General features: G+C 49.8%; 1 long non-coding RNA gene across 2 annotated transcripts; it reads right to left on the bottom strand.

Moving 5' to 3' along the window:
- Positions 1-9,500: 9,500 nt before the first annotated feature.
- On the bottom strand, positions 9,501-18,268 carry LOC101776681. Of its 2 annotated transcripts, XR_001163391.2 has the most exons (8): positions 17,844-18,268; positions 12,000-12,148; positions 11,717-11,893; positions 11,096-11,583; positions 10,702-11,009; positions 10,516-10,626; positions 10,223-10,442; positions 9,501-10,146 (listed from the first exon to the last, which is right to left on the bottom strand). It is a non-coding gene; the product is annotated as an uncharacterized LOC101776681 (long non-coding RNA). The 2 variants fall into 2 exon arrangements; XR_214683.3 differs by lacking the exon at positions 17,844-18,268 and having other exon boundaries at positions 12,000-14,028.
- Between the last annotated feature and the right edge of the window lie 5,169 nt (positions 18,269-23,437).

The following is a 23,437-nucleotide window of genomic DNA, read 5'->3' as shown; positions in this document are numbered from 1 at the left end:
CTCCACTCCTTCATGACTTGTTCAACGACTAGCTGAGAGTCGCCCCGGATGTCTAGCCGACGGATGCCCAGCTCGATGGCGATGCGAAGCTCGTTGAGGAGGGCCTCGTACTCGGCGACATTGTTGGACGCAGGAAAGTGGAGGCGGATCATGTACATGATGCGCACGCCTAGAGGAGAGACGAAGACGAGGCCCGCTCCGGCACGGGCCCTCATCAACGACCCGTCGAAGTACATTGTCCAGTACTCCTGCTTCTCCGGCGCCGATGGTGTTTGAATCTCCGTCCACTCTGCTACGAAATCGGCGAGTACCTGGGACTTGATGGCGGTGCGGGGGGCGTAGGTGATGCCTTGGTCCATGAGCTCGAGCGCCCACTTCGCGATCCGTCCCGTGGCGTCCTGGTTCTGGATCACTTCGCCTAGTGGGAACGACGAAACAACCGTTACCGGGTGGGAGGTGAAGTAGTGGCGCAGCTTCCTCTTCGTGATGAGGACGGCGTAGATGAGCTTCTGGATTTGTGGGTAGCGCGCCTTGGACTCGGACAAGACCTCGCTGACGAAATACACCGGGTGTTGCACCTTGAGAGCGTGTCCCTCCTCTTCTCATTCCACCACTAGGGTCGCGCTAACCACCTGGGTGGTCGCCGCGATGTAGAGCAGGAGGGGCTCGCCGTCGGTCGGCGGGACTAGAATCGGGGCCTTCGTCAGGAGGTCCTTGAGTCGGTCAAGTGCCTCTTGGGCCTCGTCGGTCCATTCGAAGCGGTCAGTCTTCTTTAGGAGTCGATAGAGAGGGAGCCCCCGTTCGCCAAGGCGCGAGATGAAGCGGCTCAGAGCCGCTAAGCATCCCATGACGCGCTGGACTCCCTTTATATTTCGGATTGGCCCCATGTCGATGATGGCCGCTATCTTCTCCGGATTGGCTTCGATGCCACGCACGGAGACGATAAAGCCTAGCAGCATGCCCCTCGGAACCCCGAAAACACATTTTTCGGGATTGAGCTTAATACGCTTATCCCTCAGCCTTTCGAAGGCTAGTTCGAGGTCAGGAACGAGCTGGTCGCCCTTCTTGGATTTGACTACGATGTCATCGACGTAAGCCTCAACGGTCCGCCCGATGAGGTCCCCAAAACATTTCAACATGCATCGCTGGAACGTAGCCCCCGCGTTTTTGAGGCCGAATGGCATCTTAACGTAGCAGTAGGGGCCGAAGGGGGTGATGAAAGAGGTAGCGAGCTGGTCGGACTCTTTCATCGCGATCTGATGGTAGCCGGAATACGCGTCAAGGAAGCTAAGGGTTTCGCACCCGACGGTTGAGTCGACTATCTGATCTATGCGTGGCAAAGGAAACGGATCCTTTGGGCACGCCTTGTTTAGACCGGTATAATCAACACACATCCTCCATTTCCCATTCTTTTTTCGTACAAGAACAGGATTAGCTAGCCACTCAGGGTGGTACACTTCCTTGATGAATCCGGCCGCCAAAAGCTTGTGGAGCTCCTTGCCGATGGCCTTGCGCCTCTCTTCGTCGAAGCGGCGCAGACCTTGCTTTACTGGCTTGGAGCCGGCCTTGATGTTCAAGGAGTGCTCGGCGACTTCTCTCGAAATGCCGGGCATGTCCGAGGGCTTCCACGCGAAGACGTCGCTATTCGCGCGGAGGAAGTCGACGAGCGCGCTTTCCTATTTGGGAGATAGGGTAGCGCCGATCCGCACGGTCCGGCCGTCGGAGCTGCTGGGGTCGAGGAGGACCTCCTTGATGCCTTCGGTGGCCTCGAAGGAGGTGGCCGACTGCTTGGAGTCGGGCTGGTCCTCGGCACCCTCCGCGAGCTGGACCAGCAAATCCCCTGTGAAGGTGATGGCCGCGGCGTACTCGCAGCATTCCACATCGCACTCGTACGCCTTTTGGAAAGACGTGCCGACAGTGATGACCCCGTTGGGCCCCGGCAGCTTGAGCTTGAGGTAGGTGTAGTTGGGGATGGCCATGAACTTGGCGTAGCACGGCCGCCCCAAGATGGCGTGGTAGGTTCCGCGGAACCCTACCACCTCGAAGGTGAGGACCTCCTTCCTGTAGTTGGAAGGGGTCCCGAAAGTGATGAGCAAGTCGATTTGCCCAAGTGGCATTGCCTGTTTCCCTGGCACGACGCCGTGGAATGGCGCCTTGCTGGGGCGAAGGCGGGAGCGTTCAATCCCCATGGCGTTGAGGGTCTCGGCGTAGAGGATGTTGAGGCCGCTGCCTCCGTCCATGAGCACCTTGGTGAGGTGCGTTGTGCCGACGATGGGGTCGACGACGAGAGGGTAGCGTCCCGGATGCCGGACGCGTCCCGGGTGGTCGGACCGGTCGAAGGTGATGGCGGATCCCGACCAGTCGAGAAAGGCCAGCGTCGCAGGCTCGGCCGCGTAGACCTCGCGGCGCTCCAGCTTCTGATGGCGCTTGGAGTCGTACGCCGCCGGGCCGCCAAAGATCATGAAGCAGCCGTCCACCTTGGGGAAGCCGTCTTCCTTCTCCTTGTCTCCCTTCTTCTCCTCGTCGGGCTTCCACTTCCGGTCGCCTTTCACCGGATTGCCTACGAAGTACCTCTTCATGAGGTTGCAGTCCTTATAGGCGTGTTTCACGGGGAACTCATGGTTCGGGCACAGTCCCTCGAGCAGCTTGTCGAAGAAGCCGGGAGTGCCCTCTGGGGGCGGCTGTTCTCGCTTGCGCTCCACAGCAGCCACGAGGGGAGCCTTGCGCCGCTGCTTGCCTTTCTTCTTCTGCTGGCGGATGGAGGTGCCCTCGTCATCTTCCTCCTCCCGCTTTGCCTTGCCTTTGGAGCAGTCGAAGATCGCTCCAACGGCCTCTTCGCCCGAGGCGTAGCTGGTGGCAATATTGAGGAGCTCCTCCGTGGTTCGCGGGCCTCGGCGCCCCAGCTCGTGGACGAGGGGTCGGCAGGAGGTTCCCGCCAGGAAGGCCCCTATGACGTCGGCATCCGCGACGTTGGAGAGCTCAGTGCGCTTCCTGGAGAAGCGTCGGATGTAGTCCCGGAGGGACTCGTCTGATCCCTGGCGACAGCTCCGGAGATCCTAGGAGGTGCCGGGCCTGTGTACGTGCCCTGGAAGTTCCCTATGAATATCTCCTTCAGGTCGTTCCAGCAGCGGATCCGTCCCGAAGGGATATGTTCCAGCTAGGCTCGTGCCGAGTCGGCCAGAAAGAGTGGTAGGTTGCGGATGATGAACAGGTCATCGTCCACCGTGCCGGCCTGACATGCGAGCTGGTAGTTGCTGAGCCATACGCCGGGGTTCGTCTCCCCTGAGTACTTGGCCACGTTCGTCGGTTGCCTGAAGCGCGGCGGAAACGGCGCGTTCAGGATGCGCGCGGAGAAGGCCCGGCGCCCCGCCGGGTTGGGGCTCGGGCTACGGTCTTCTTCGCTGTTGTAGTGCCCGCCACGGTGGACGTGGTAGCCGCGATCTACCCCATCCTCCTTGTCCGTGCGGGAGCGCCTCCGCGTGTCCAAGGTGTCACAGGTGTCGCGGACAGGGCCGACACGTCGGTGGACGGATCGAGCCCCGCCTCCTGTGGGCGGTGGTGTCCGCCGAGCGGACACGGCCTGGTTTGCCCTAGGAGGAGGCTGGTGGACAGACTCCCCTCGCCTCTCCGGGGGCGCGTCGGGCGCTGCCCTGCTGGTGTTTTGCCCGCGTCGCCTGGACGCGGAGCTTTCCGCCTGCTAGACAGCGGCGCACTCGAGCAGGTCGTGCACCTCTTGGCGCGCCCGTCGCTCCTCGGGCGTCGCCGGCTCGGGGAGTCGCCGGAGTAGTGCTGCCGCGGCAGCGATGTTCTGGCTGGCGCGAGCAAAGAGCTGAGGGCGTTCTTCGTCCGCGCAGATGCGCTGCTGGACGTCGCGCGCCCGTTGTCGTGCTCCGCCTTCGTGGCGGGGGCGCTCGACCTCCTGGCGGGACGCCGCGCGCGCCTCCGGCTGGCGAGGGCGCTCCGGGGCCTTGCTAAGGGCCCCAGTCATAGCCGCGGCACGCGGAGGGGGAGTCCTCTGTCTCCCTTTGGCGCCGTCATCGTTGGACCCCTCGGAGTGCACGTCGGCCATGAAGCACTCACGTGAGGGGTGGTGGCTCCCGTTATCGGAGCCGGCGTCGGAGATCGTCCTCGCTACACCTGCAAGCTTGTTGCTCGCGGGTGACACAGTCATGGACCGCGTCAGGAGGCGACCGTAGGTCACCGCGGCATTGCGCAGCCCGAAGAGCCGACCCCCTGGGAAGGGCCCTCCGGCGCGCGCCTGGCCGCTCGCCGCTGTCCCGGCGGCGAAGCCGGGGATGGTGGGGCGAGCGGGCAAGACGAGGAGAGGGATCAGCTCGATCCCCTCCCCAGTGGCGAGGAAGTCCAGACTCCCGAAGTGGATCAGGGAGCCCGGAGCGAAGCGGCGTCATGGCTGGCCATCTGAAGCCGGAGATGTACGCGCAAAGGTCCCCTACCTGGCGCGCCAACTGTCGTTGTCAAGATTTGCGGATCGATACTTTAGACTAGTAAATTTCTTTTATGCGCGTAAGGCTTCGGATGGTGGTGTGGGAGACACGGGGTTAGACTGGTTCGGGCAATGGAAGGCCCTACATCCAGTATCGAGAGCTGCTCGTGTTACCCACGCGGGGTTCTGTAGTAGGGGCTACAGTAGTGCGAGAGTGGGAACTGATCCCAGGTCTCTTGAGTGCGGTCGTGCTCTAAGTGAGTGTGGGTGTGTTCTATTTGCTTCAGAGTGTCCCCTGTCTCAGGACCCCCGGTCCCCCTTTTATAGCGCGAAGGGGGAGCTCGGGTTACAGATGAGCCAGGCATGAGGAGAAGTAAAAGAGATAAGCTAAGTAAAAAATAACATAAGGAGAGGGTCCCAGGGCCGCTGCTCCCACTCCGGCCTCCGGTCCCTGTCAGCGCGCCCATAGAGGGAGGGTGATTTCTTCCAGATCTTGTCGATGATCTCCCCGGTCGCCGTTGCTGCCGAGCACGATGATGACCCTTAGCCTTGGCATCTGTGCCCGTCGGGGAGGAGGGCCGATTCGTGTACCCTGCTGATTACCGTGAGACCCGGACGTCGCATCCCTGTCATCGGGAGTGCGGGGCACGAGAGCAGGCGGAGCGCCCTCTTGTGCCGTTCGGCGCGGGTCATGAGTGCCCTGCGGCAAATCAGAGGGAGCCGCGGCCACTACAGCTCGCGCCGCACGGCCGCGCATGGGTATTCGTGACCGGTTACGTTGGGGACGCCACTCCCTTTCTGCTTGACAGGGCCGCGACGCATTTATGGTGAGGTCGATAGGGGGACCCACAAGATCGGCACCCTGATCCTCCAGTCCGCGCCCGAGGCGGATATTTGTCTTGTGGACCCGAGCGAGTCCGACCCCGCGCCCAGGGTCGGGCGAGGCGGAGTTTTTGCGGCGGGGGTCGGGCGCTCCCGACCCCGGCCCTCTGGGTCGGGCGAGGCGGAGTTTGGTCTTTAAGGGGTCGGGAACGTCCGACCCCAGGACTCCGGGTTGGGCGAGGCGGAACGTGGCCTCTCCCTCCCATATTGGGCTGACGGCAATCTTGCCACCTTAGATGGGCTTGGGCCTTTATGTTTTGTTGATTTCATGGGCTAGGGGAGATCGTTGATATTTTGCCCCCAACAGTTCTCTAGATCTTTTGGGAAGTCTCAAACAATGAAGCCAAGTATGAAACACTTCTACATGGCCTTCGTCTCGCAATATCACTCGGTATCAAATGAGTACTGGTATATGGTGACTCGCTAGTCGTCATTAACCAAGTCAATGATGAGTGGAATCGTAACAAGGAAAACATGGACGCCTACTGCAAGGAAGTCCGCAAGCTAGAGAACAAGTTCTCAGGCCTTGAGTTTCGCCATGTCGTTCGCGACAACAACGTAGCTGCTGATGTGTTGTCAAAAATAGGCTCAACCTGTGCAGAAGTTCCAGTAGGCATTTTTGTACATGAGCTTCGTAAGCCTTCCATACCAAAACAAGCTACTCCAGCAACTACCAACACAAAACCTCCAGAACCCAACCAAGAGATCATGATGATCGAAGTTGACTGGAGATCACCGTTCATAGACTACATCAAAGAACAGAAGCTCCCCTTCGACAAGGACCAAGCTGAACAAGTCTCGCGACAAGACAAGAGCTATGTTCTAGTCAAAGACAGGCTCTACAGAAGGAGCGCATCTTCAGGAATACTCATGAAATGTGTTACCCGAGAAGAAGGTCAAGAAATCTTGGAAGAAATACACAAAGGAATATGTGATAATCATGCCTCTTCACGAACGATTGTAGGCAAAGCTTTCAAAGCAGGCTTGTACTAGCCCATGGCACTGGCCGACGCAAAACAACTAGTCCGTAGATGCCAAGGCTGCCAATCTCGCCAAGCAATAGCATGTCCCCACTACAAGCTCATCACAATACCTCCAACATGGCCCTTTGCATGCTGGGGGCTTGACATGATTGGTCCACTCCCAACTGCACTAGGAGGGTTCAATCGAGTACTCGTAGTCATCGGCAAGTTCACCAAGTGGATTAAAGTCAAACCAGTCGGTTGCCTGAAGGCCGACCGAGTCATCAACTTCCTGGATGAAATCATACATTGCTACGATTTCCCAAACAGGATCATCACTGATTTGGGATCCAACTTTAACAATCACGACTTCTAGGAATATTGCAAGAACAACGGAATTGATGTACGATACATCTCCGTCGCTCACCCAAGGGCCAACAGCCAAGCTGAGCGTGCCAACGACATGTTACTCGAAGCTCTCAAGAAAAGGCTGCATGACATCAGCAACACGAAAGGAGGCAAATGGCTCAAAGAACTACCCAATGTTCTTCGGGGACTACGCACTCAACCATGCAAGCCTACTGGGTACTCTCCTTACTTCCTCGTATATGGGTCAGAGGCCATCCTCCCTACAGATGTCATGTGGCAATCTTCTGCAGTTGAGCAGTGTGACGAAGGAGTATCAAAGGAAACAAGGCACCTAGACCTAGACAGTCCGGAAGAAACAAGATGTGCAACATTGGTTCTGTTAGCCAGATATCTCGATGGGCTACGACGCTATCACGACCACAATGTCAAGGAACGTTCCTTTAACGTGGGTGACATGGTCCTCAAACGCATTCAAGACACATCAGGGCTGCACAAACTTAACTCGCCATGGGAAGGTCCCTACGTCATATCCAAAGTCACAGGGCCTGGTTCGTACCGATTACAAGAACTCTTAGGTGAAGGAGTACCAAACTCTTGGAATATAGAGCATTTGTGTCGCTACTACCCGTAGCAGACTACAAGACATGTACTCAGGTCCTCACCCACAGTTTATTAAACAACAAAGTTCTTTGGCAAACACTACCTATCTTTGCCTCCGCTCGGCTATTCACAGCCACTCAAGCTCTTCAGCTCCACGAGCCCCAGTGCTCTACCTTTGACTTTTTTTTCATCAAGTCTCTTCGAGTTATCACAACTCATCGGCTATTCACAGCCACTCGAGCTCCTCAGCTTCGTGAGCCCCGGCGCTCCACCTTCGACTTGATTCCATCAAGTCTCTTCGAGTTATCACAACTCGTCGGCTATTCACAGTCACTCAAGCTCTTCAGCTCTGCGAGCCCCAACGCTCCACCTTCGACTTGATTCCATCAAGTCTCGTCGGTTATTCACAACCACTCGAGCTCTTCAGCTCTCTGAGCCCCAGCGCTCCACCATCGACTTGTTTTCATCAAGTCTCTTTGAGTTATCATAACTCGTTGGATATTCACAGCCACTCAAGCTCTTCAGCTCTACAAGTTTCAATGCTCTCTCGCTGACTTGTCTCTACAAGTCTAAGCGGCTTCACAAAGCCAGGACTTAAGTCATTGCACTTATTGGGCTACAACGCTCTACACACGACTTATGATAACCAGCCACAACTACGGTGCTAGTCACTTGTTCTTCAAAGGCACAAGACTGCCGCAACCATCGGCAAGGAGTACTCAAACTCACTTCATTTCATACTTGCACTTTTCGCATTAATGAAACTCTGCAGGATTACAATTGACTACCCAATAAAGTCGGAATATACAAAGTACAACACAATTGCACAACAACAACTCCAAGCAACTACCTACTGGTAGTTACAACAGAAGTCCTAGGCTTCTACTATATCACAAGGGTACACTTGAGCCAGGTAACTGTTCGACTACCAAGGTGCAAGCAATGTCAAAAGGCAGGACCTACACACGAGGAAGCTGCGCAATAGGCAGCTGTACCCTAGTTCCTCCTCCTAACAACCGGAACACCAGGTACTCCTTCACCGCCGCTCCCTCGACAGCAACAGGAAGAGTACCCGACGCAGGATCAGGAACAAAAGCACCAGGAAGACGAAGTGCACACCCCAAAGCTGCTCCATGGACAGCTTCTGCGCACAAGTACTTACCGTATGCCACACCTCCACCTCTAATTAGGGAGCCGGATAAAGATCACGGAGCTCATCATCCTTCACTTGCGAGTTCCAGCACGAACAGAGCTGGATCACGAGTTGCAAGACGAGGCATGTGGCAAACCCTCCTACGAGGATTCTTCTAGCATCGCGGCTATCCCTATGAGCGTGACAGTATGTGGAGGGAAGGTGGCACTAATCTACGAGGAATCTTCTAGCTTCGGGACACTCATTGGAAGCTCTTAACTATCAAACAACAGCAACCTGAAGCAAGCCATCGCTATACTAAAGGGCATGACCCTGATCGAGTACCCGGAGGCTCATTTATAGCCGAAGGATTGCAACTGCCAACTGTCGGTGTTTTAGACTGGCAACCCACCTAGGGAGTACCCAAGGTGGTCTTTTATGCGGTGGGTGTCGTCGAGAATCAAGGAGTCGATGGTGACGCAAGGAACATGATTTAGACAGGTTCGGGTCGCTAGATCGCATAATACCCTACGTCCTATGTGTTGATTGTATTGATCTTGTGTTGAGTTGCACTTGTTCTTTGGAGGGGGTCCCTGCCCACCCTTATATAGTCGGGGAGCAGGGTTACAGGGCAGATTGTGTATAAAAGTCCTAGTCGAGTACGTTACAGAGTCCTACTCTAACTCGGTAGAGTAGTTTCCTTTTGACCCGACTAGTCTTCGGGGAGTCCATGAAGCCTACGCGCCCTGCAGAGTAGTCTTCATGTCCAAGTATATTTCGGGTACATTCCCTTGAGTGGGTCCGTACGAGTCTTCTGGTGGGCCCAGGGGTGCCTAGCCGACACCAATTGCTCGCAGTTACTGCTCACTCGTGACAAATAGCCTCAGACGCTGACAAGGACCAGACAGACGACTTAACTCCACGCATATGACTACACTGAGCAAAATGGACAAAAGTGAATAGTGTACCCGTGCACCGTCTCAAGTACAAGGCAACAATAGCTACAGTACCCTCAGCAGCAACTCCAATAATCAAAGACCTGACCGGAACTACAACTACTCGATTAATCGAATTTGTTTTCCCGACTACGAGGTCAACTGACAACTCTCCAGGGAAGATCATCAATCACGTCAGAATTTAAATTTATCGACAAAGCAAGATTTGCAAGACAATTGTTCAAGTACATCTACAAGTATTCAGCAAAAAATACAACACGATTTCAAATGACTAGGGTTCCTCCAAAGATATGAACTCGGTCATCCTCGCTGCAATGGGCTCAGCCTCTTCAAGATACTATGCATAGGCGTCCTCTGTGCAGTTTCGGGCAATACCATCTCCAGCCGCCAACAAGTTTGCCCTCGGGTATTACGACTTGACAACTGCGAGGACTTGCTTGCAGACAGTTTTGCACAGTTTAGCAAATCTATCCAGCGCAGCTCTTAGTCTCTCGACCAACGAGCAAGGCTCAACATCATCTTCAAGTGGAGCAATAGCGTTGACTGCGTACTGAGCAACACTAGTGAACTCTTGGAGAACACCCTTTAGCTTCTCCAGAGTTCTAGCATGACCTCTACAGGACATCATAGCCAACACCAGCATCACTCCCATCCGATGTTTTCTCTCCTTCTCGCGCTCATAAGCCGCCTGAGTTTCAGCCAGTGATGCCCTAAGGCAGACAGCCTCATCGGCTACCCGGTCGTGAGCATTTCTTTAGTCAAGCAGTTGGCTACTCGCAGCGGCCTCCTTGCCTTTGAGCTCTGCATCAAGCAACACACAAATAAGAGAATAGTCTACGACTACGATTAAACATACTCAACAACTACGAGTACTCACCCTGATATCTCTGATTCAAAGATCTATAACGATTCTCTAGTCGCTCCTGAAGGACTTCATGATCGCTCCTCTCAATCGCAAAGGACTTTGCGGCCTCCTCATGAACTCTCAAGGAATCCGTAAGGCGGCGACACTCTTGCTCCAATTGCGCTACCCGCTGTACAGCTTCACTGCGCTCCTAAAGAGCCCGAGTATTTTTCTGGGCCTTATCATACAGATCCTATGACAGCACAACACAAGCATCAAGACTTGTCAAAATATAATTACTCGAAGAAAATGGGTTATATACGCACCTAAAAGCTCTGGATAGCTCTCTTGATCTCCGACTCTGGTGGCAGCTTGAGTACCGGACCCCTAGTGCTCTTGACGACTTGAGGCTCCGAACACATTACTCATAACAGATCCTGACAAGAAAAAATCAAGGTTAGCTACTGGGTATAAGGGAGCTCCCCCACAGCATCTCTACTCCAGTAACACACCTGTTGCGCCGGCTTCGCCTACTCCTGTTGTAACAACTAGTGCTAGGGCATCAGCACCAGTCATGCTCACAGTCGACGCAACTTCAGCCGTTGTAGGCGGCACACCTCCAAAACTCTCGGGAACTGTAAGGTCCTCCACTGAGCGAATGACCTCCTGTAGCATAGTTATGGTAGCACCCATGAGACTTGCGTCGTCGATCTCAGGTGCATCATCCATAGTCAAGTCGACTACGGGCTGAGGAACTGTAGTCGACAGACCAGCCTCAACCTCCTCCTACACCTCGACGGGAATAATGTCTTCGGCATCCCTGGATCGATCAATTCATAAGATTATCATCCGGCTACAGAGTACAAAAACACACCAAACAAAAGAAAAGACTACACAAGTCCTTACCGGGCTGATCGCAATGGCGGACGAACACGCCTCTTTTCAACTACCACCGGCTGGTCACTCGGTGCTGGCTCCACAGAGGCCATGGGAGAAAAGTTCTCCACATTCTCACCAAGTCCAGAAAGAACCAAGGTTGAGATTACGTACGCATGACTACCAGTATAGATCGTGTACTCACTGCCAGTAACATCCTCGGGCAACGAGGCGTTAGCAGTTACTTCTGGTGTCTTCAAAGCGTTCGCCACTCCATCGGCCGATGGCTCTAAGACCTTGCTCACCGAAGCCGTAGCCTCATCACCTATTGGGTTAGTAGCCTGCCCGAGGGCTCCCAGCTCGGAGGCTCCCAGCTCAGGGGCTATCGGCTCAGGGGCTACCTGCTCGGGGGCTGCTGACCCTAAGTTTGATGGTGCCTCCTCCACGAGCAGCTCTTCAACGGCCTCAACACCTGCAGCCACATCTCTGGCAATCGTGACTACTTCAACAGAAGTAGCCTTGTCATCACCAAAAGTCAAGTCAGTGGCCTTTTCAACATATAGACTAATATCATCAGTATTCTACAAGTAATATGACTAAGTCAACAAGAAACTCAAAGTACTCAAACAATTACAACGCATGACTACGCACCTTGGTACCTTGCGACTCTTTGGGGTTCAAGTCTGAAGCAGTCGCAGCATGCTGAGTAGCGGGTTTTTTCCGCACTACTCTACGTTTCTTAGCCGGAGGAGAGGAAGGCGCATCTTCAGTTTTATCCTCGGCTACCTCCTTATCCTCGGAAGGTGTGAAACCAGCCAGCACCCGGGACTACAAACCACAAGACAACATTGTTACTCGGAAAGTACTACTTGTCAACAAAATCAACCGACTACATCTTCGATTACACAAATGAACAAAAGAGAAGCAAACATACCTCTGCTGATTCATACCAACCGTCGAAGTGTCGGAGGACTCCTAGGAGTACTGGCACTCGTCGATAGTTCTTAAAGAACTTACCCAAGAATGCCTCCACATCGTTGTCGGATACGTCTTCAGGAGACATATGCGACGGGTCATCAAAACCTGTGTACTCAAAGCCCAAATGAGCACGCTGCTTGCAGGGGCTGTACTCTACGCTTGACGAAGCTGGTGGCTACATGGATCCCAGTCAACCCTAAAGTTTGCAACTCAGCAATCTGCGCCAACAAGTCGGTGATCTCACAGGTATCCTCAGGCTCCATTACCCAATTGTCCGCATGTTTCGAAGCATGGCCGATGGCTACTGGCAAGATAGGATCATGGTTCCCATCTCTTTTTCCAATCGCCATGGGAATCAGGCAGGTCGTACTCAAGATACGCACCCGAGTTTCTCAATTGAAACCCAGCTCCTCCAAAGACTTCTGTCCTAGTCCCACTGGGTTGTGGCTTACACCGAAACAACTAACTAAACAAGTCCAGACTAGGCAGAGTACTCAGGTACACTTCGCCCAAGTGTACAAAGATAGCCATATGCAGCACACTATTCGGATTCAAATAGACTAGCTAAAGATTATAATACTCGAGAATACCTCTGAAGAAGTCAGAGGTAGGCACCACCAGGCCTCTCTCGACAAAGTGAGCCAGCATCACTATCTCCCTAGGGTGTTCTTCGAATTGCCACGCATTTCCATATGCGGGCCTCCACTCAAGCTCCACCTTCGGTTGGAGCAGCTTCGCATCAACCAAGGCTTGAACCGTCGACTCCTTCATCACAGAATGCTGCCAGGTGGCCCCAGGAGGTGGCGGCGCAGTCTGGTTCGACGGGCCATACTTGGGCACCGGCAACTCAGGCTTTTTACCCTTCTTGGATCTAGATCTCCTCTTGCTAGTGGTTGTGGCCTCCTCCTGGATCTTCTCAGGTTTCTTGCCCATCTTCTTGGTGCACATCAACTAATCTTGAGGAAAAAAAGGGGGTGAAAAAGGTCGCAACAATTTCTTTTCAAAGCTCGGGTGAGGCAACAATAGCAGCGGCGACGCAAATAGAAGCAGCGGCGCTAGGGTTGCAAAAGGGCGCAAATTGGAAATCTGCTAAAAGAGGCATGCCAAGAATTAGCACTGGCCCCCCCCCCCCTATTTTATCAGTAACATTTCCAGGATCCACCCGTTAATCAAGCAACGACTAGATATGACGCAGATTTACCACCAGATAGTGTCCAACGGCTACTCTGACAAAGACATTGATCCCTTCACCAAAGTCGCCCAAGTGCTCGGGGGCTGCGTATACCGTACCCGTTGGGTAAAGTTTTCTTTTCTGAAGACTAAGATAAGTCGAAGCAAAATTACAAGTTTGACCCTCAGCCTGATTCTTCAATTCAACCTAAGGCTTGGGGGCTACTCCATAAGGAGTGTGATTGTCATCGCACTACCATATAAAAAGTTTCAAGACAAAAGTTACTCGAAGCAAACATCGGGAACTGCTAAGAGTACCTTCGAGTCACGGACAGCTCCAGTACTCAAAAATTGGCCGCAACAAGAAGTACTCGAGGAGCACCAGGAGACTCGGGCGACATTCTTCAAGTACTCGGACCTGTTCCTCTCGACTACAAAGTACTCGGGGGCTTATTGGCTAGGCATCCTCGGGCCCACCAGAAGACTTGCACGGAACCTCTCAAGGGAACGTACCCAAAACCTGCTCGGACATGAAGACTACTCTACAGGACGCGTAGGCTTCATGGACCCCCCGAAGACTAGTCGGGTCCAAAGGAAACTACTCTACTGAGTTAGAGTAGGACTCTGTAATGTACTCGACTAGGACTCCTACCCTGTAACCCTACTCCCTCGACTATATGAGGGCGACCAGGGACCCCCTCCAAACAACAAGCGCAACTCAACACAAGTTCAATACAACCAACACACAGGACATACGGTATTACACGATCTAGCGGCCTGAACCTGTCTAAATCATGTTCCTTGCATCACCATCGACTCCTTGATTCTTGACGACACCCACCGCACAAAAGACCACCTTAGGTACTCCCTAGCCGGGTTGCCGGTCTAAAACACCGACACTATCCCCATCGCCGTCGCCACCGCCCCGGCCCCTCGTCGGTTAGTTTTTCTTCTTCCCCAACGAGCTCCCCCACCTCCACCGCATCCAGCCACCCTGCACTCCTCTTCACTCCCAGCCTCATCCCAAACTGCCGCCACCCCGCACTCCTCACTCCTAGCCCGTCCCGAACCGCCGCCGCCGCAGCGCCTCCCCTTCCCCTTCGGCCTGCCGCGCCGTGGCTCCTCCCCTCCTCCCACGGTGTTCATCGTGGTGCGTCCCCGTACCGCCTCTACCATCGGCGACCGTGCCTCCCCTTTCGTGGGCGACCTTGCCTCCCCTTAGTGAAATTGTGAATTAAATTTTGAAATGTGAATTCTCAATAGGGATGTATGCATCTGAATTGTGAAATTGTGAATGTGAATCCAATTTTAAATTTTGAAATATGAATTCTCAATAGGGATGTATGCATGTGAATTGTGAATGTGAATCCAATTTTAAATTTTGAAATGTGAATTCTCAATAGGCATGCATGCATGTGAATTGTGAAATTGTGAATCTGAATTCAATTTTAAATTTTTAAATGTGAATCCAATGTGAGTATGATTGGTTATCACAATGTTTTAGCATTATTTTGGACAATCTTCTTAGCATTTCGTGAATTATGATGTCTTACGGCATAATTATTATTGCAGTTGATGTTTGTGTCACAATGTATCTTATTTCAATTTTATTTGGATAACTATGGCAAATGGAAGTTCTTTTTGTCGTGGTGGTATTGACTTGCCACACGACTATCAAAGCAAAGGATTAGTTCCCAACATAGTAATATTCTTTCCTTCTTTTAATGGCAATATTAACTTGCCACACGGCTATCGAAGCAAAGGATCAGTTCCCAACATAGTAATATTCTTTCCTTATTTTAATTGCTTTTTTACTACACATGAATAATTTATAAATTTTTACATACAATGTAGCTTATCAACCCAATTAGATGGCTCAAAGATGTTGCCGAAGATTTTGGCGGTACTTCTCCTGTAGTGCCAATCGAGGTTGTAGTTGAACCTCATTTTAAAAGAGTACATATCTCTTTTCAAGTACCTATACAAGAAACAGATTTCATCTTGATGTCACCAGGAGAGGCCACCCCGATGGTTTCAATTGCTGCATAGGGTCAAATAGCACCAAGTAGGATAACTTTTGAGAGGACCGCCAGAGAGGTCTTCCTAGAGCAGCTTAAGGATCATGGGTACTTTGTGCCAGACTTGTCATATTTTTGAATAAAACAGCTCGAGGAGAGAGAAAGCAATGTGCTTGTGATTGCTGAGAGGCTTTGTCGGCTTAATCAACATGACATGGTATGGAACATTCTTTTATCATTCTTTTAACTTTAGTTATGTTACATCTTTTAACTTTCATAACATTATTATCATCTTTTAGGATCTCTTTGGTACTACCAATGCGGCAACGAGCTTTCGTGCGATTCTGGCTCAAGTCTTGAATGTGTTGGATTTGACTTACATAGGTGGAAACCCGATATTCACCAGAGATTGGAAGTTTCAGGCTCATCTCACTTTCTATAGGCCAAATCAGTTAACCACTCCATTGTTCGAGATTTATAGTAGTGTATGTGACCGTCCATGTGAAGCAAAGGAGAGAGGAAGTAATGTGCTCTAACTTTTTTATGAAGTTCTAGGCTGGGCTATTGGAGACCTTAACTATGTTCCATATCTAAGGAAGCGAAGCGAGTAGTACTATGAAATATGTAACTTGCATGGATGTACCCCTACCCTTTTCTTATGGATTTGAACTTGTTCTCTCTAAAAACATAAGTAATGATGTATATTTTCATTGCATATACAATCTTCTCTGAGTGACTTGGATTTGAATGGGTTTGATACTTGTAAGACTTGGATTTGAATGGGTTAATGTATTAACGTAATATTAGTAGTAAAAGCTCCATCGGATACGAATACAAATTATAAAACAAAAGGAAAATAAAAGGGAAAAAAGAAAAGGAACGACATTTAGTACCGATTAGTAAAACCAATCGAAACTAAAGTGCCATGCGCAACAGTGCGACATGGCTCGCAGTTTAAGTATCGGTTGGTTTCACCGGTTGGTACTAAATGGTGTGGTATTTAGAACGTGCTTGCTTCCCGGCCATGGCTCGCCACGCCATGACCTGTGGTGCCAATTTAGACCACCACAACCAGTGGCGTGGCATGGCCGGAGACCCAATAGGTCCTTAGTACCGAACTAGAGCGCCCGATATTGAGGGGGGTTACTGACCGGTACTATAGGTTGATTGTCCAGCAGTGCGTCAACTCAATCAGGAAAAGGTTAGGAGTAGTGGCGTGTCCAGCTCGCCTAGGGAATCGCACCTCAAACATGAATCTGCATATTCTTCATAGCATGCATCAAACGATTTGCAGCTGAGGTCCTGTGTGGCGCCCAAGTACAATCCATCCCCGATTGGTGGAGAAAAAGCCATGCATGCATGTGCCGCGCAATCACCCGGTCAGATGGCTAGCCACCGGGTACGAGGAGCGCCAGCGGCTGCTGGTGAGAGGTCGGGCCTCATGTACGAAATCCTAGTCACCGCAGCCAAGCAAGTACAGCAGTGACACCACCAGACGATGGACCTTTGGCGCGACCAAAGTGTTGGAAAATTTCAGAGGTGGTCAAAAAGCCGAGAAAAGGAAGAGGATAATGGAAAAAAAAACTCCTGACTACTCGAACTCGCGACGGGCCGCTCGCGCCTTGATTGGAGGCACAACCAACTCGTGGTTGCAGCCCCATATCACCCAGTACTATAAAAAGAGGGTGGCCCGGCTGGTTTTGATAGGCCAACGCACTCCAAAACCCACGCACGTCACCCTACATCGCCACCCCGATCCCTGGTGGCGCCGGAGCCATCTGAAGGCTGCCACCAATCTACTCTCGCCGTCCTTGGCCAGTCGAGGTGGATGCCAGAAGGAAGACGAGATCTCCTACGCGCTACCCCAACACCGGCGTCCCCTTCACCAGTCCCTGCCCTAACTCAGATGGCCGGCTCATCCCATAACGTCACCGCCGGTTGATTACTTAACCTTTTACTAAGATGTGTTCATGTTCTAGATGTTTAAGATCATGTTTAGCTAAGTTGAGCAATGTAGATTCCTACATTTGGTATCAGTTAAGCCAAATCGCATCTAGCATGAACCCTAAGATCAAATTTAAGATGCAATTAGCCTTGTCGACTAGATTTTGATGTGTAATTAAGTTAATTGTGCTCGTCAGTGTGCAATTCAATCTATGCTATGAGTCTCTGAGTAAGAAATGCAGGTGAATCTAGTTGATTAGATCGTAATTGTTGTGAATCAGTGCCTAAATGTGCCTATCAGTACCGGATTAGGGTTAGTTTCCAGTTTAATTAAGAAATTAAGTACCCTTTTTGTTCGGCTTTAGTCTAAGTTACTATCTTGGTCTGTTAAGTTGTCTAAGGCCAAATTAGAAATGAATTAAGTCTAAAATCAAGGTTAATTAAGTTCAATTTCATGCCTAAGTTAAGTTATTAAGGTTAGCTCTTCTCTAATTTTACCCAAATTCCCACTGTCTAGCTACAATCCACGTAGGTAAGCACTAACATTGTGAAATTAAGATGTGCCAAAGCACGTAGAAGGAGGGTATCGGTGAATTTCAAGCTAAATTAAGATAATCCCAAAGAAAATCCCCAAATCAGAACCCTAACCCTAGGGTTACGAAACTTACATGGCCATCGTCGCGCGAACCGTCAGCTCACCGCTCGTGGATGACGCTCACCTTCCCGGCTGACCTTCAGAGTAGCAGAGGCACGCGCGGCTTGAGTTACCGCATGCTCCCTGCCACATCAGGGTCGGCGACCCTCTGCACCGTCTTGTCGACTCCACCCGCGGCATCAGATCTGCCCACCAGTCGTTGAGTGGCCTTCAGTTCTTGGCCACCATCATCGTCGGACTTGATGCCGGCCGCACCCATATGCTTGGGCCACCCTGCCGTGATGAAGCGCTCTAGCGGAGCCCCCCGACGATGCACCATGCGACGGAGGCGCTTGTGGTAGGATGGCGGTGCTCTTGACTGGCAGCAGACTGCTCAAGGTTGGGGAAGGAGGCGGAGAGGAGAAACAGTTGTGCGGAGGTGAGAGGAAGGAGGAGAAATGAACTAGGGTTCCCGGGCGGCGGCCAACGAGCGGTTTTGATCCTCCGATCTGCGCGTTCAGCTGTCGGATCTCATGGACGGCTGCGATTAAGGTGGGCAGAGCCCAGCACGCCGCTAGGCTGAATTGGCGGCCCAGCCATTGGCTGCTGGGCTCCAGGCCCAGGTGGGCGCGGGGAATGTTTAGGCAGCCCGCTAGCAGGCCGTCAGCTGGGCAGCGGCTCCGCCGCCCTGCACGCCAGGCCGCCTTGCTAACCGGGTTGCTGGCAAGCCGAGCTAGGCTGCTTTGCGCGTTAATTGCCATACTGAGATGAGCCGCTACTAAGCGAGCTGGGCCAAAAGGGAGATGGGCCGTGCGAGGAGTTGCTGCGCGTCCGCATTGGGCGGCTGGGGGCTGAAATCAACTCTGGGCTCTCTCATGCCGATAAGGGGATGCGCGCTGCGCACATACGCCATGCGCCGCTGTGGACTGATTCAAAGCCTGGGCCATTAGTTGTGTTACTTAAGTTGGGCCATGCGCACCTGGGCTGTTTCGGGATAATAAGGGGAGGCAGCTGTGGACTAAATTTTGTGTCTAGGCTAGTTTAAATTCTACTGGCCCATCTGTAGCTTGTCCTTTAAATTTTTTCCTATCCCCTTATTTTAGTTGTTTTAATTATGCTAATTAATTTCTAAGTTGCACATAATTAAACTAATTTTAAGAGATAAAATTCTGAATAAATAGAACCAACATGAAATTTATTCAAAATTGTTTCATATTTATTTGGGCACATAATTAATTTATGACCAATGTCAACGTTGTTATTAATTGGTTGTTTATAAATATTTTACTTAAGTTTCAAGTTATTTTGCTTCTGCCCATGGTGATGCAAAATTAATTCATGTCATTTTAATCATGTCTTTTTGCCTTTGCTTTCTGCCCAACAGTGATGCAAAGTTGTTTATTTATGTTTTTAATCGAGCCAACGCAGATTAAATTCATTGCTTATTATTGTCATCATTACTGATTAAAATTCTTTCATTCAGACTTGACTCCATCCAGCGTCATAAGCTATGTCAATGGCATAAAGAAGCTTGGAGGAGACAACTTCACTAACTGGAAGAATCACATTGGCTTGGTCCTATGCATTATGGATCGGGACCACTCCATGAGGGAAGATCTTCCTGTTGCTCCTACTACTCAAGGGGATAATGATACTACCCTTCCTGAATGCATTGCTGCCTATGAGAAAGAAAAGGAGCGGTGGGAGAGATCAGACAGAGTGGACCTCATGATAATGGAGCAGACCATAAACCTTATGGAAAAGGTTTATTGAGAAAAATCCCAAAAAATGCCAAACACTTTATGGAAAAGGTTGAGGAGTATTTCAAAGGCTCTACTAAGGCTAATGCTAGCATCCTCCTGTCTAAGTTAATGAACACTAAGTATGATGGGCAAGGCAGTGTCAAGGAGCACGTCATGAGCCTTGTTGACCTATGGGATAAGCTCAATGACTTGAAGTGCCCTCTTAATGATGATATATTGCTTCACCACATCATGCTTTCGTTGTCCTCAGTGTTTGATCCTTTCAAGATCAACTATAATGGCAGCGACGCGAAGTGGGATATTCCCACACTAATCGCGAAGTGCAGTCAGGAGGAAGAGAGGCTAAGATCTGAGAAGGATGATTTTGCCAACCTCATTAGGCACGAGGTGAATAAGGGCAAAAGTAAGCAGATCGTCCCTTTTAAGAAAATAAAGAAAAAAAAGAAGCCTCATCAACCTCCTCCAAAGAATGATGGGTCATCTTTGTCTAAGAGTCCTAAATGCCATCACTGCAAGGGCTTTGGACACATTAAGAAGCATTGTGATTAGTTTAATGAATGGTGCGTCAAAAACGGTAATGATGACTTTATTTCTACAGTTGATGAGTCCCTTTATGTTGAGTTTCCATTAAGTACATGGTAGATTGATTCTGATGCAACCATTCATGTTACTAATTCCTCACAGGGATTAAGTGGCACACGGTCTATAAGAAAGGGGATTCGCACCATTAGAGTTGCAAATGGAGTTGAACCTGAAGTTGAGGCTGTTGGGGATCTCACATTAGAACTTAATAGTGGCTTCAAGCTTCATTTAAATAATGTTCTTTATGTACCGTCACCTAAGAGAAACTTGATTTCTATTTCATCATTAGAGTGTGATGGTTATTCATGCAACTTTGGGAACAACAAGTGTGTAATAAGTTTTGACAATAAGATTATTCGTCATGACCCTTTACATGATAAGCTTTACTTGTTGCCTCTAAGTATTAATTCTTCTGTGATGAATGTAAGTGATGTCAACCATAAGCGAAAGAGAAATATTGAGACTTCGTCGAAATTGTGGCGTTTCTGCTTAGGCCACATTTCGAAGGGGAGGATGGAGCGTCTCATTAGAGAAGAGATACTTCCAAACTTAGATTTCTCTGACTTAGATCAATGCGTTGACTGTATTAAGGGAAAATTTGCAAAACAAATTCAAAAGGATGGAGCTAAGCGTAGTTCAGGAATATTAGAAATAATTCATACTGATATATGCGGTCCATTTAATGTAAGATCAGTGGATGGTTATAATTATTTCATTACCTTCACTGCTGGCTTCTCCCGCAATGGATACATCTATCCCATAAGCGAAAAGTATGAAACACTTGATAAGTTTAAAATCTTTAAAGCTGAAGTAGAAAATCAGCATGACTTAAAGATCAAAGTGGTAAGATCAAATAGGGGAGGGGAGTATTATGGGAAACACTCCACATATGGACAAATCCTTGGACCCTTTGCCAGATTTCTCCAAGATAATGGCATAGCAGCTCAGTATTCCACTCCTAGTGAGCCTCAGCAAAATGATGTTGCTGAGAGAAGAAATCGCACCCTTATGAACATGGTGCGTAGTATGCTCAGTAATTCTACGCTGCCAGTGAGTCTATGGATGGAAGCTTTAAAGACTACCGCACACATTAATAATTGTGTTCCTAGTAAGTCAGTCCCTAAGACTCCTTATGAACTTTGGACTGGTAGGAAGCCCAGCATGAATTATTTACATATATGGGGTTGTGCAGCTGAAGCGAAGATATTTAATCCACAACTTGGAAAATTAGATCCTAAGACCGAATGCTGCTATCTTATTGGATATTCGAAAAAGTCAAAGGGGTACCACTTTTATTGTCCTAAGCGTACCACTAAGTTTGTAGAGACAAGGCATGCTGTCTTCTTAGAGGAAACTGGATGCACCGAGGTTAGGAAAATTGATCTTGAGGAGATTCGGACCTATGAACCGTTACCCATGAGTCAGGATTATTATGCTCTTATGCCTCATACTACAATTACATCTCAGGTAGTGGAACCTCTAGTAGAAGATGTGGAAGTAACACCTACCACAAGTGAAAATGTACACCTGTGATAAGTGAGCATCAAAGTGAGGATGTGGTAGAACTTGCTGATGGATTGCAAGGGGAGGCCACTGATGAGCCCAAGATGGTTCAGCAGGAACCTGCTCAATTAGAAGCACCACAACCTCTGAGAAGGTCAATGCGTGAGAGGAAGTCCACCTTTTCCGATGAGTATGTGTACATAAGTGAAGAGAGACACGACATTGGGAAGGTGGATGACCCAAACTCATTTAAGGAAGCCGTAAGAAGTGAGCACTCACATAAGTGGTGCGAGGCCATGGAAGAAGAGTTGAAGTCCATGGAAGAAAATAGAGTATGGGACTTAGTAGAAATTCCTGAAGGAGCTAGGCTATAAATAGGTCTACAAAACTAAATATGACTATAAAGGGAAGATCGAAAAGTTCAAAAAGACTCGTGGCAAAGGGCTTCACACAAGTAGAAGGAGTCGATTATAATGAAACCTTCTCGCCTGTCTCAAAGAAAGATTCATTTAGAATTGTTATGGCTTTAGTAGCTCATTATGACCTTGAACTGCATCAGATTGATGTTAAAACTGCGTTCCTTAATGGTGACTTGCATGAGAATGTGCACATGACGCAACTTGAAGATTTTGTCGTGGAAGGCAAGGAACATATGGGATGCAAACTAAGAAAATCCATTTATGGGTTGAAACAACCGTCCAGACAATGGTATCTTAAGTTTGATGAAGTGATTAAGAGAATTGACTTCACTAAAAATAAGAAGGACAATTGCATATATGTTAAGACTAAGGGGAGCTCTATAATCATCCTAATGCTTTATGTGGATGACATTCTATTAGCGAGCAACGATAAGAACTTGCTGCAAGAGACGAAGGGTTTTCTCTCATCGAACTTTGACATGAAGGACCTTGGTGATGCCTCTTATGTCTTAGGCATTGAGATTCACCGAGACAGGTCCAAAGGTGTATTAGGACTCTCTCAAAGAGCTTACATAGAGAAGTTCCTCAAAAGGTATAATATGCACCAATGTTTAAGCACAGCTGCTCCAGTTGTTAAGGGCGATAAGTTTGGGGCATTCCAAAGCTCCAGGAATCAATTAGAAATTGATCAAATAAGAACGATTCCTTATGCTGCAGTTGTTGGAAGCATAATGTATGCACAAGTGTGTGCATGCCCTGAGTTGGCCTTTATTTGCGGGATGCTTGGAAGATATCAATCTAATCCAAGAATGGACCACTGGAAAGGAGTTAAGAAAGCTTTGCGTTACATGCAAGGCACTAAGAATTACATGCTTACGTATAAGAGAACTGAGAAATTAGAAATAATCGGCTATTCAGATGCTGATTTTATGAGACGTTGATTTTGCGGGTTGTGTTGACACCACAAGATCTTCACACTCGCAAATGGGGCTATATCGTGGAAAAGTTCCAAACAAACACTGACACCTGCATCGACAATGCAAGCTGAGTTTGTGGCATGTTATGAAGCAGTGGGGCAAGCTGTATGGCTTAAGAGTTTCATCCCAAGATTAAGAGTGGTAGACAGCATAAGTAGACCACTAAAATTATACTGTGATAATAAGTCAGCAGTTTTCTATTCGAATAACAACAAGTCAAGTGATGCTGCAAAGCACATTGAGATTAAGTACCTTGTTGTGAAAGATAGAATCCAAGATCACACCATTAAGTTAGAGCATATAAATACTAAGAAGATGCTTGCGGATCAATGGCTTACCTCCCATTATATTCAGTGAACACGTTGCTGGCATGGGATTATCAGA

This window comes from Setaria italica, chromosome II (genome assembly GCF_000263155.2).
Source record: "Setaria italica strain Yugu1 chromosome II, Setaria_italica_v2.0, whole genome shotgun sequence".
Taxonomy (NCBI): domain Eukaryota; kingdom Viridiplantae; phylum Streptophyta; class Magnoliopsida; order Poales; family Poaceae; genus Setaria; species Setaria italica.
This window is presented reverse-complemented; position numbering and strand designations above follow the sequence as displayed.